Source organism: Vombatus ursinus, unplaced genomic scaffold, assembly GCF_900497805.2.
Source record: "Vombatus ursinus unplaced genomic scaffold, bare-nosed wombat genome assembly UNPS02014787.1, whole genome shotgun sequence".
In the NCBI taxonomy this organism is placed as follows: Eukaryota; Metazoa; Chordata; class Mammalia; order Diprotodontia; family Vombatidae; genus Vombatus; species Vombatus ursinus.
Window position 1 is genome coordinate 6,086,161 of NW_020954565.1, and position 12,437 is coordinate 6,098,597.

The 12,437-nt window shown below is 35.2% G+C and overlaps 1 pseudogene; it reads left to right on the forward strand.

Moving 5' to 3' along the window:
- Positions 1 to 10,451: 10,451 nt before the first annotated feature.
- Positions 10,452 to 11,432, forward strand: LOC114047451 (annotated as a pseudogene).
- Positions 11,433 to 12,437: the final 1,005 nt, after the last annotated feature.

The window sequence follows — 12,437 nt, forward strand, 5'->3', positions numbered from 1 at the left end:
AAAATAAATTGGAGAGTAGAATAATCTAATTCTAAAGAATAAATAGGTCAAAGAACAAATCATATACACATTCAATAATTTCATTAAAGAGAATGACAATGAGACAACATATCAAAATTTATTGGATATATCAAAAGCAATTGTTAAAGAAAATTTATATCTCTAAATACATCAATAAAATAGAGAAAGAACTGATTGATAAATTGTGAATATAAATTAAAAAAATCTAGAAAAAGAACAAATTTAAAATCCCCACTTAAACATCAAGTTGGAAATCCTAAAAATCAAAGGAGAGACAAAAACAATAGAAAGGAAGCAAATCATTGAATTAATAAATAAAACCAGGAGATGACATTATGCAGGGAAGTAAAATAAACAAAACATTGGTTAATTTGATTTATTTTATTGAAAATGATTAAAGATTTTATTTTTCCCAATTACATATAAAAACAATTTAACATCCTTTAAATTATTTTTAGCTTTCCCTAACCCCACCCCATTAAAAAGGCAAACAACCTGATATAGGTTATACATGTGCAGTCATACAAAACATATTTCTGCAATTAGTCATATTGTGAAAGAAAACAGACCAAAATAAAAACAAACAAACCAATAAGAAAAATAAAGACAGTTCTTTTTCTGAAAATAGCATTTTTATCACATGTTCTTTGGAATTGTCTTGGATTATATTGCTGAGAATAGCTGTTATTCACAGTTGATACTGTATAATATTGCTGTTACTGTGTATACTCTTCTCATAGTTCTGCTCATTTCACTTTGCATTGGTTCATGTAAGTCTTTCCAGGTTTTTCTGAGAGCATCCTGCTCATCATTTCTTACAGCATAATAGTATTCCATCACAATCATATACCACAACTTGTTTAGCCATTTCCAACTGATGATCTTTCTGCTCCACCTCCCCCCTTTCCAGCATTAAAAGAACTGCTTTAAATATTTTTTTGTACATACATGTCCATTTCCATTTTTTTAAATCTATCTTTGGTGTACAGATCTAGTAGTGGTATTACTTGGTCAAAGGTTATGCATGGTTGTGTAGCCTTTTGGGCACAGTTCCAAATTGCTCTACAGAATGTATACAATTCACCAGTAGTGCATTAGTGTCTTAATTTTCCACTCCAACATTTGTCATTTTCCTCTTCTGTCATAATAGCCAATTTGTTAGGTGTGGGAAGGTAGCTCAAAGTTGTTTTAATTTTCATTTCTTTAACCAAAAGTGATTTAGAGTATTTTTTCATATGATTATAGAAAACTTTGATTATTTTGTCTGAAAACTGTTCATATCCTTTGACCATTTATCAATTGAGGAATGATCCCTTTTTTTTTATAAATGTGACTTCATTCTCTATATCTTTGATAAACGAGGTATTTATAAGAGAAACTTGTTATCAAAATACATTATGATTACTCTGTGTTTCCTTCTATCCTATTTCCCCATTTTTATCCTCCTCTTTCTCTCCTTTAACCCTGTTCATCCTCAAAAGTATTTTGCTTCTGTTTTTACCTACCCCAAACTGCCCCCCCCTTCTATCACCCCCCTTCCTTTATCCCCTTCCTCTCCTATTTTCCTGCAAGGTATGATAGATTCCTATACCCAATTGAGTGTATATGTTGTTTCCTCTTTGAGCCAATTCTGATGAGAGTAAGGTTCACTCACTCACCCTTACCTCCCCCCTTCCCCTCCACTATAAGAGCTTTTTCTTGCCTCTTTTATGGGAGATAATTTATTCCATTCTATCACTTCCTTTGCCCTTCTCCCAATAAATTCCTCTTTCTCATCCCTTAATTTTATTTTTTTAGGTAATCATCCCATCATATTCCACTCATACCCATACCCTCTGTTTATACTCCTTCTAACTGCCCTAGTAATGAGAAAGATTTTAAGAGTTACAAGTATCATTTCTCCATCTAGGAAATGTAAATAGTTTAACCTAATTGAAACCTTATGATTTTTCTTTCCTGTTTATCTTCTTATCCTTCTCTTGAGTTTGTATTTGAAAGTCAAATTTTCTATTTAGCTCTGGTCTTTTCATCAGGAATGCTTGAAAGTCTTCTATTTCATTGAATATCTATTTTTTACCCCTGAAGGATTATACTCAGTTTTGCTGGGAAGGTGATTTTTGGTTGTAATACTAGCTCCTTTGCCTTCAGGAATATCATATTCTAAGCCCTCAAATCTTTTCATGTAGAAACTGCTAAGTCTTGTGTTATTCTGAGTACAGCTCCACAATATTTGAATTGTTTCTTTCTGGCCAGTTACAATATTTTCTCCTTGATCTGGGAGTTCTAATATGTGTTTATAATATTCCTGGAAGTTTTCACTTAGGGTTCTCTTTCAAGAGGTGATGAGTAAATTCTTTCAATTTCTATTTTACCCCCTGGCTCTAGAATATAAGGACAGTTTTTTATTGATAATTTCTTGAAAGGCAATATCTAAGCTCTTTTTTTTTGTCATGGATTTCAGGTTGGTCAATACTTGTTAAATTATCTTTCCTTGATCTATTTTCAAGGTCAGCTGTTTTTCCAATGAGATATGTCACATTTTCTTTTTTTATTCTTTTGATTTTATTGTTTATTGATGTTGCATGGAGTCATTAGCTTCTATATTTTCTTCAATGAGCTTTTCTACCTCCTTTTCTATTTGCCCAATTCTGTTTTTTTAAGATGTTCTCTTTAGAATTTTTGTCTATCTTTGACCACTTTACAATTCTATTCTTCAAGGCATTCTTCTCAACATTGGATTTTTGTACTTTGTTTTTTAATCCTTTGGCCTATTATGTTTTATGTTGTTATTTTCTTCAATAATATTTGCATCTCCTTTACAAGGTGTTGACTCTTTTTTTTGTGATTTTCTTTCATCATTCTCATTTCTTTTTTCATTTTTCCTCTACCTCTCTCACTTTGGTTTTTAAAATTCTTTTTGAACTCTTCAATGTCCTGAGACTAATTAAATTTTTTTGAGGGTTTGGATGTAGCAGTTCTGATTTTATTGTCTTTTTCTGAATGTGTGTTTTGATCCTTCGTTGTCACCATAGTTACTTTCTGTAGTCATAATTTTTGCATTTTTGGCTCATTTTCCAGCCTATTTCTTGACTTTTAACTCTTTGCTAAAGTGGGATTCTGCTTCTGGGGTAGAGGTGCACTTTCCCAAGCTTCAGGGTTTGTGTGAAGCTGTTTCCATGCCTAGTTCTTGAGAACCTGTAAGCTTTCAGTTCTTTCAATGTGGTATGATCTCCTGGCCTGTGCTCTGGTCTGTGAGCAACCACTGTCCTTTAACTGTGACCAGGGTCCTTGCTCCACTATGGTGCAATCTCTGGTGTATTGGTGCTCCTCCTTGCCCTGGGACTGAGACTCAGGGTTGCAACCCAGATCTAAGTAAGGACAATGCAACAGAGCCTTGCCTCCAGGCCAGCAAAGGGATCCTTGTAATATTTCTTACCAGTTATCCAACCCCCCTTATCCTCTATGGACTGATAGCTCTGAAAGTAACTGTTGCTACTGCTGATTCAGTTGCTCCCGAGACTTATTCTTGGTTTGCTGATGCTGGGTCTGCATAGGCTTATCCTGCCCAGTACTATATAACACTTTCACACTGGGGTGACAGACCTTTCCTGTGAACCTTCTAAGTTGTCTTGGGCTGGAAAATTGTTTTACCCTGTAATTTTGTGGATTCTGCCGCTCCAGAGTTTGTTTTGAGGCACTGTTTTAAAGGTGTTTGGAAGAGAATTTAGAAGAGCTCAGGCAAGTCCCTGCCTTTTCCCTGCTATCTTGACTCTGCTTCAATTAATTTGATTTTAAAAAAGAAGACAACTAAATTACCAGTATAAAAAATGAAAAGAGTGAATTCACTACTAATGAGGATGAAATTAAAGCAATTATAAGTAGTTATTTTACCCAATTATATGCCAATAAATGTGTCAATCAAATTGAAATTGATGCATATTTACAGAAATATAAATTGTCCAAGTTAACAGAAGAGGAAATTGAATGTCTAAATAATCCTATATTAGAAAAAAGAAATTGAAAAAAGCCATCAATGATCTCCCTAATCAAAAATCCCCAAGACCAAGATGAGTTCACAACTGAATGCCACCAAACATTTAAAAAATAATTAATTCCAATACTATATAAACTATTTAGAATAATAAGCAAAGAAGAAGCTCTTCCAAATTCTTTTTATAACACAAATATGGTGCTAATACTAAACCAGGAAGAACAAAAATTGAGAAAGAAAACTATAAACCAATTTCCCTAATGAATGCAGATTGAAGCATACTATTTTACAATATCATTATTGGGTGGGGGGGTTGGTCTGTGTTTTCTTCCACAATATAACTAATATGAAAATATGTTTTCACGATTATACATCTATAGTCTATATCAAATTGTTTGTCATCTGAAGGAAGGAGTAGGGGAGTGAGAAAGATAGAATGTGGAACTCAAAATTAAAAAAATATTCTTTTTTACATGTAATTGGGGAACAATAAAATATTATTCAAAAAAGAGAAGATACTAGATTAATCTTAGTATTTTAAAATTGTATTAGGTATCTTTTACTTTTGTCTGATTTTGACCAATTTGACACTAACTAAAATACTTTGATGTGAATAATCCCAGAAAGTATTATATGTCACTGAAATTCAGACTTCAAGGAGTGTATATGGACATTTATAACTGTTAAAACATTTTTACTGACTTTTCCTTTTTCATACCATAATTGTGTTGTTTCTTGTTTAAATATCACTCTGACTCTCAGAATAGATTTTTTAGTGTTATATTCTTGTTAGAATTTTTAAAAACTTTGTTTTCAGTTGATAACTTAACAATTAAACATTTGAGAGGTTAAGATGATTCCTTTTTCTTCCAGTCTATATTGAGGAGGTGTTTATTTATTAAGTAACTATATCTACACTAGAAGAAGTTAGGTCATACAATGAGCAGAACAATAGACCTGGAGTCAGGAAGACTTGAGTTCAAATCCATCCTCAGACATTAACTTTGTGACCTTGAGAAAATCACTTAATCTAAGTTGATCTATAAATCGAGGAGAATCATAGTACCTACTTCTCAGGATTTCTGTGAGGATCAAGTGAGATAATGCTTGTAAAGCACTTTGGAAACTTTAAAGCACAATATAAATGCTAGCTATTATTATTGTTATTACCATCATCCTTGTGGCTTTTTTAGAAATGAATGAATGTCTCTTCACATATGAACCCACATGTAGGTAGGGAATAGAGGTTGGGGGGAGAGTTGGTAAGTCTTTTAAAAGAGTGATGCAAATGATAATGTCACATAATTCTGATCTGCATACACATAGGAGATGTCTGTGATTAATACCAGAAAATGCATTTATATTTCTTTCAGGCATGATTGCACAAAATAAATTTATATCTAAATATAGAAATTGGGGATAGGAAAGAGATTCAATCAAATCTGTAAGTGGTCTGTTGTACTTGTTTTCTGATAGTTTCCTAGTGATTTCTGATCATTTTAAAGGGGATGGTAGTGATGGGGGTAGCAAGCAACCGCTTTTGTAACTTTTGTCATCCATTTTCCTAAATTAATAAGTGAAAAAAATATTTTAATGAATTTACTAGGTAATTTTATTCTACAATACATTATAAGTAGAGTGAACTGCCTTGTCTGTCATGAAATACTTTTTTTCCTTAGAAAAGGAAATCTAAATCTTTACAGATATATCAGAAATGAAAGACAAACCTACAAAGTCTTCAAATTTATTTTTATCTATTAAAATAATATAATATACTTGCAATTTGAATACAGTTTATGGGTATAATTAGAAAACTATAATAGAGGCCATGAGATGAAATCTGAAGTCAGAAGCCATGGCATGGACATGACTTTCTCACATACTTCTTGTGTAACCTTAGACAACTCACAACCTTTCAGCCTAAGTCTTCTCATATGTAGAATGGAAATCAGAATATTTACACTACGCTCAATGGCATGGAGTCTGTTTTGTAAATTTTTCAACTTTATAATGTTAGTCATTCGTTGAAATTTGTAGCATTACTTTTATTCAGGGTATGTATAGTATATATAGATACACTGGATGGGACATGAATAAATGTCTTGAAATGAGGTCACAAAGAATAGAAAAATCCCTTATTTCTGGGCTTCTTGTCATTGAAGAAAACCATAAGCCACTACATTCTCTTCTTCCCCTGGGCCCTTAGAGTAATTTGCCACTTTGTTTTGCTGATGGTGTTATTTTTTAACCTGTGTTTCATCTGAATGTCACTTCAGAATTAATACCCCCCCTCCCCACTGCTTCCAAAGCATTAACCAATTTGGTGTTGGTTTTGTATTACTTGTCGAGCTAGATCACCTACACCAATACCTTCCTGGTGCTACAGTAAACAAAGATTGTGCTCCTCTCCTTAGTTCTGACTCTGGTTTTTTTTAAATTTCCACATAGAGTAGATATCGAACCATGTGGTATGCTAATGAGTGTTCTTTACCTACATTTTTCATATTACACTCTTTCAGCATGTAGGCTCAGAATATAGGCTTCGGGATATAGAAGGTACTTTTAGAAGTTATGAAGTTTAAATCTTTCACTGTACAGATGAAATAATAGATTAAATTGGGCAATTAACTTGTTGAGGACTAAAAGCTAGATATTAGCAGAAATGGGCTAGTACTCATTTTCTTGACTTCTAAATAATGATTATGTTATGTAATTGAAGACCCAGAATAAAATATAAATAACTTTTGCTAATCTTAAGGCCTAATATAAATATTAGCTGTCATTGTTAATAAGGAGTTGACTTAGGAAACAGAGAACAGGGCATTGAGGGAAGAGAATATAAGAGAGGTTAATTTTATTTTATTTTTTTTTCCTGTTTTTGTTTTTAGGCAGTTGGGGTTAAGTGACTTGGCCAGGGTCACACAGCTAGTAAGTGTCAAGTGTTTGGTCTGAGGCTGGATTTGAACTCAGGTCCTCCTGACTGTAGGGCCAGTGATCTATCCACTGCGCCACCTAGCTGCCCCTAATACAGGTTAATTTTAAAGATAGATAAAGTTCCAAAGCTAGAGAAACTGTTGATAAATGAGGAGTTTGGAGAGGGGAGAGATTAAGCTTTGAGAAAATAGAGCTTGTGAGCAGAAGGTTGTGTTAAAATCAACTTTTTTTGCCTAATAAATTTATTTATTTTTAGTTTTCAACATTTACTTCTACAAGACTTTGAGTTCCAAATTTTCACCCCATTTTGCCCCTCCCCACCCCAAGATAGCATGCATTCTGAATACCCCTTCTCCTAGTCTGCCTTCCCTTCTGTCTCTCCCCTCCTTCTCTTATCCCCTTCCCCTTCTATTTTCCTGTAGGGCAGGATGGATTTCTGTACCCCATTTCCTGTATTTCTTATTTCCCAGTTGCATGTGAAAACATTTTTTTTAAACATGTGTTTTAAAAACTTTGGGTTCCAAATTTTCTCCCTTCCTCCCTCCCCACCCACCCTCATTGCTAAGGCAAGCAACTAAATATAGGTTATGTATGTGCAATTATGCAAAACACTTCCATAGTAGACATGCTATGAAAAACTAACTCTATTTCCCTTAATCCTATCCTGCCCACTCATTTATTCTATTCTGTCTTTTGACCCTGTCCTTCCTCAGAAGTATTTGCTTCTGATTACTCCCTTTCCCAATCTACCCTTCTCTCTATCATTCCCTTATTCTCTTGTCCCCTTCCCCCCCCATTTTCCTGTAGGGTAAGACAGATTTCCACACCCAATTGAGTATGTATGTCATTCCCTCCTTAAGTCAAATCCTATGAGAATAAGATTCACTCATTCCCTCTCACCTACCCCTGTTTCCCTTCCACTGTAAGAGCCTTTTCTTTTCTATGTTTTGTGAGATAATTTACTCCATTCTACCTCTCCCTTTCTCCTTCTCCTAGTATATTCCTCTCTCACCCCTTAATTTTATTCTCCAGATATGACCCCTTCATTTTCAACTCATCTTGTGCCCTCTATCTATCTATCCATCTATCTATCTATCTATCTATCTATCTATCTATCTATATCTATATATACGTACATATAATTTTTCCCCTCCAACTACCCTAACAGTGACAAAGGTCTCATGAGTTACAAATATCATCTTTCCATGCAGGAATGGAAACAGTTCAACCTTAATAAGTCTCTTATGATTTTCTCTTTCCTGTTTACCTCTTCATGTTCCACTCGAGTCTTGTATTTGAAAATCAAATTTTCTATTCAACTCTGGTCTTTTCCTCAAGAATGCTTGAAAGTCCTCTATTTCACTGAATGACCATTTTTTCCCCTGCAGGATTATACTCAGTTTTGCTGGGTAGGTGATTCTTGGTTGTAATCCTATCTCCTTTGTCCTCTGGAATATTATATTCCATGTCCTGTGGTCCCTTAAAGTAGAAGCAGCTAAATCTTGTGTTATCTTGATTGTGTTTCCACAATACTTGAATTGTTTCTTTCTGGCTGCTTGTAATATTTTCTCCTTGACCTGGGAATTCTGGAATTTGGCTATAATATTCCTAGGAGTTTTCCTTTGGGGATCTCTTTCAGGAGGAGATCTGTGGATTCTTTCAATTTCTATTTTGCCCTCTGGTTCTAAAATATCAGGACAGTTTTCCTTGATAATTTCTTGAAAGATGATGTCTAGGCTGTTTTTTTGATCATGGCTTTCAGATAGTCCAATAATTTTTAAATTCTCTCTCCTGGATCAGTTTTCCAGGTCAATTGTTTTTCCAATGAGATATTTCACATTGTTTTCTAATTTGTCATTCTTTTGGATTTGTTTTACAGTGTCTTGATTTCTCATCAAGTCACTAGCCTCCAATTGCTGTATTCTAATTTTTAAGGAAGTATTTTCTTCAGTAATCTTTTGGATTTCCTTTTCCATTTGTCCAATTTTGCTTTTCAGGGCATTCTTCTCCTCATTGTCTTTTTGGACCTCTTTTGCCATTTGGGTTAGGCTATTTTTTAAGGTGTTATTTTCTTCAGTATTTTTTTGGGTCTGCTTTAGCAAGCTGTTGACTTGTTTTTCATGATTTTCTTGCATCACTCTCAGTTTTTCCTCTATTTCTCTTACTTGCTTCTCAAAATCCCTTTTGAGCTCTTCCAAGGCCTGGGACTGATTCACATTTTTCTTGGATGCTTTGGATGTAGGAGCTTTGACTTCTTCTGTTTTTGTGTTTTGATCTTCTTTGTCTCCAAAGTAAGATAATATAGTCTGACTCTTTTTGCACTGCTTACTCATGATCCTGGCCAATTACTTGAGTTTTAAACTCTTTGTTAAGGTAAAAGTCTGCTTCTAATGTGGAGAATATACCGTCCCAAGCTTCAGGGGTTTGTACAGCTGTTTTCAGAGATACTTCTAGGGATCTGTAAATTTTCACTTCTTTCAAGGTGGTATGACAAGGGGCGAGGTGTTTCCTGTCTACTGTCACAACAAGCTCCACCATGCTAGCACTCCTCCTTGCCCTAGGACCACCACTCAGAACTGTGACCCAGATCCAAGCACAGGCAAAGCAAGAGATTCCTACCTCAGCACTGGCAATGAGATCCCTGCAATCCCCCTCTGATCAGGCACTCAATTCCCCCTCAGTTTGTGGGCTGGAAGCTCAGGAGGCAGCCGCCATCCTGGGCTGACCTTGGGACTTGCAGCTGAGACCTAGCTTCTCTCTCACCTCTGTCATAGACTTTTCCCACTGACCTAAGTTGTCTTCCATGTTCATGGGTTGAAAAGTCTGGAAAGTGCCACAGCTGCCTGCAATTCAGTCCTCTGAGGCCTTCTCCAGGTTCGCTGTGGCCTGTGCGCCCACCCAAACTGCACTCCTCTCCCCATCTGGTGCAGTATACCTTTCTGATCAACCATCCAGGTTGTCTTGGGCTGGAAATTTGTTTCACTCTGTCTTTTTGTGGGTTCTGCTGCTTTGGAATTTGTTTAGAGCCATTTTTTTTACAGGTATTTGGAGGGGTTTGGGGGAGAGCTCAAGACAGTCACTGCTTTCACTCCACCATCTTGCCTCCACCTAAAATCAACTTTAAAAAACCTAATCATGGGGTCAATGTATTGCCTCTAAAAGTGATATAGAAGACAAAAACTTTTAATCAGGAATACACACACACACACACACACACACACACACACATACATACACACACTCACATGTAAAGTAAATATACTATATATATATATATATATAGCAAGAAATGTAAGAAAACATAAACCTCACATTATTTTATAGATGAATTATTTAAACAATCAAGTAAAAAAAAATAATAGTTTGGACAAGAAAATTGTACCCTACCATCTTTAGTTTACAAGGAGCATCCATAAAAAGCAAAGATCTCTATAGAATAAAAAGGAGAGGCAGTCACAAAAACTATTAGGCATCAGGTGAATTCAAAAAGGCAAAAAATGCAATAATGCTATCAGAAAAAGAAAACATTCTCTTTTCCACCTGCTTATCCAGATCTGAGAGTCCTTGTCCCCACCTGGGATCATGCTTCGGTGGGCTCGCCCTGAAGCCCACCCTGGAGTCTAATGTGAAAACCAAACTGGACCCTCCCATGGCCTCCTGTAGCCCCTGGGAGCTCCCTATCTCCAATATGAACAGCAGACAGCAACATGGGGGATGAGGGCATGTGCGGCACCTGTGATGATGCCACTCTGTGCAAAAGGTTTGCTGTAAGTGTCAGTTACTGGCATGACCCTTATAGTCAACATTTTGTGAGGCTGTCAGAAGAAAGGAAGGCTCCTGAAATCAAAAGAGGGTACTTTGCTGAGCTTCATGGTGTCAATCAGCTGCTAAAGGCCTTCCTAAGGAACATAGAATGCAATTATCCTACATTCTAGATAGTAAAGTATGAATTCTACCAAAAAAAATATTTTGAAGTTGACTTTCCAATGATAGTCCCAAGAAAACTATATAATATCAAAGCCAAATCTTCTCTATCAAAACCAATCTAGGATTTACAACCAGACAAATCTTTTCTATTAGATACACGTCTTAGATTCAAATAGATTTGCCATTGTGGGAGCAGATCTCAGAGACTTACACAGCATGGAAGAGAAACTAAAGAAATGTAACATGGATACACAATTACCAACTTTACTGATAGAAGAATGTGTATTGATTTACATGACACAGAGACAGTCAGCAAGTCTTATAAAATGGGCAGCCAACACCTTTGAAACTGTGATGTTCATAAACTGAATAGGTTAATATGGATGATAAGTTTGGGCAGATTATGATTGAGAACCGTCAAAGGTGACAGTGTGACCTGGCTGCAATTGAAACCTGCAAATCTTTAGACTCTCAGAAATATCTGCTGTCAAATGGTTGGAAGAAAGCTTCTGCTGTTGACATGATGGAATTTTATAGCAATCTACCCCAAGCTGAATAGAATAGAATCACTTGAATTCCTTCATAAAATGGAACTTCTTGAATGACTTATGTAACATTACTGTCTTTGTTGGGCAACAAAAGATGGAAACAACCTAGGTCTCAAGGATATCATCTACTAATACTTCAGGGAAGTTGTTGAACCAGAAGCTGAAGCTACCGTTCCTTCCATCGAAGAAATGCTTTAGAGCTTTCTGCAGTGAAAGAACAGTGAATGTACACACTTCACTCTCTTCAGTGTCAGCCACACTCCCAAAAGACTCAAGTAACCAGTTTCCTGGTGTTTTATTGTGTTAATAAAACTCTATTGCTTTAAAAAAAATAAAAATTCCTAATATAAACTTATGCAAACAATGAAATTATGTTTAAAGAAATCATAGACAAAAAACAAGTATCAATAATAAAACTATATATTCCAGAAGGACATATCATTTAAATTCTCAAAGGATCGATTAACTTAAGTTCAAAAAGATAAATTGCAACACAAAAGTAAGAGAAATTGATGTTCTTCTCTCATGATTGGACAAATCTAACAAAGACAAATGAAAGGAAATATAGAAAAGAACAAATTATTGGAGAAATTGGAGCTTAAAATGATATCGTGAAACTCCTCAAAAAAAGACTATACATATTTCTCAGTATTGCACTATTACAAGCAATGAGAATGTATTTAGGAAGAAAGGAAAGGAATAAGCATTTATATATAGCTCCTACTATGTTCCAGACATTGTGCTAAGCCCTTGACACATATTATCTCAGTTTATTCTCACGATAACCCTGCAAGGAATGTGATATTATTATCCTCATTTTACAGCTTAGGAAACTGAAGCAAACGAGTTAAGTTAACTGTCCAGAGTCACATATCAAGCAAATTTTTGAGACCAAATTTGAACTCAGATCTTCCAGATTTCAGCCCCTCTTCACTGAAATACCTATTATCCCTCATTTAGGTATAGATATTTCAAATGTGTGAAAGGGCAGAAATATTAAACACATTCTTTGTAGA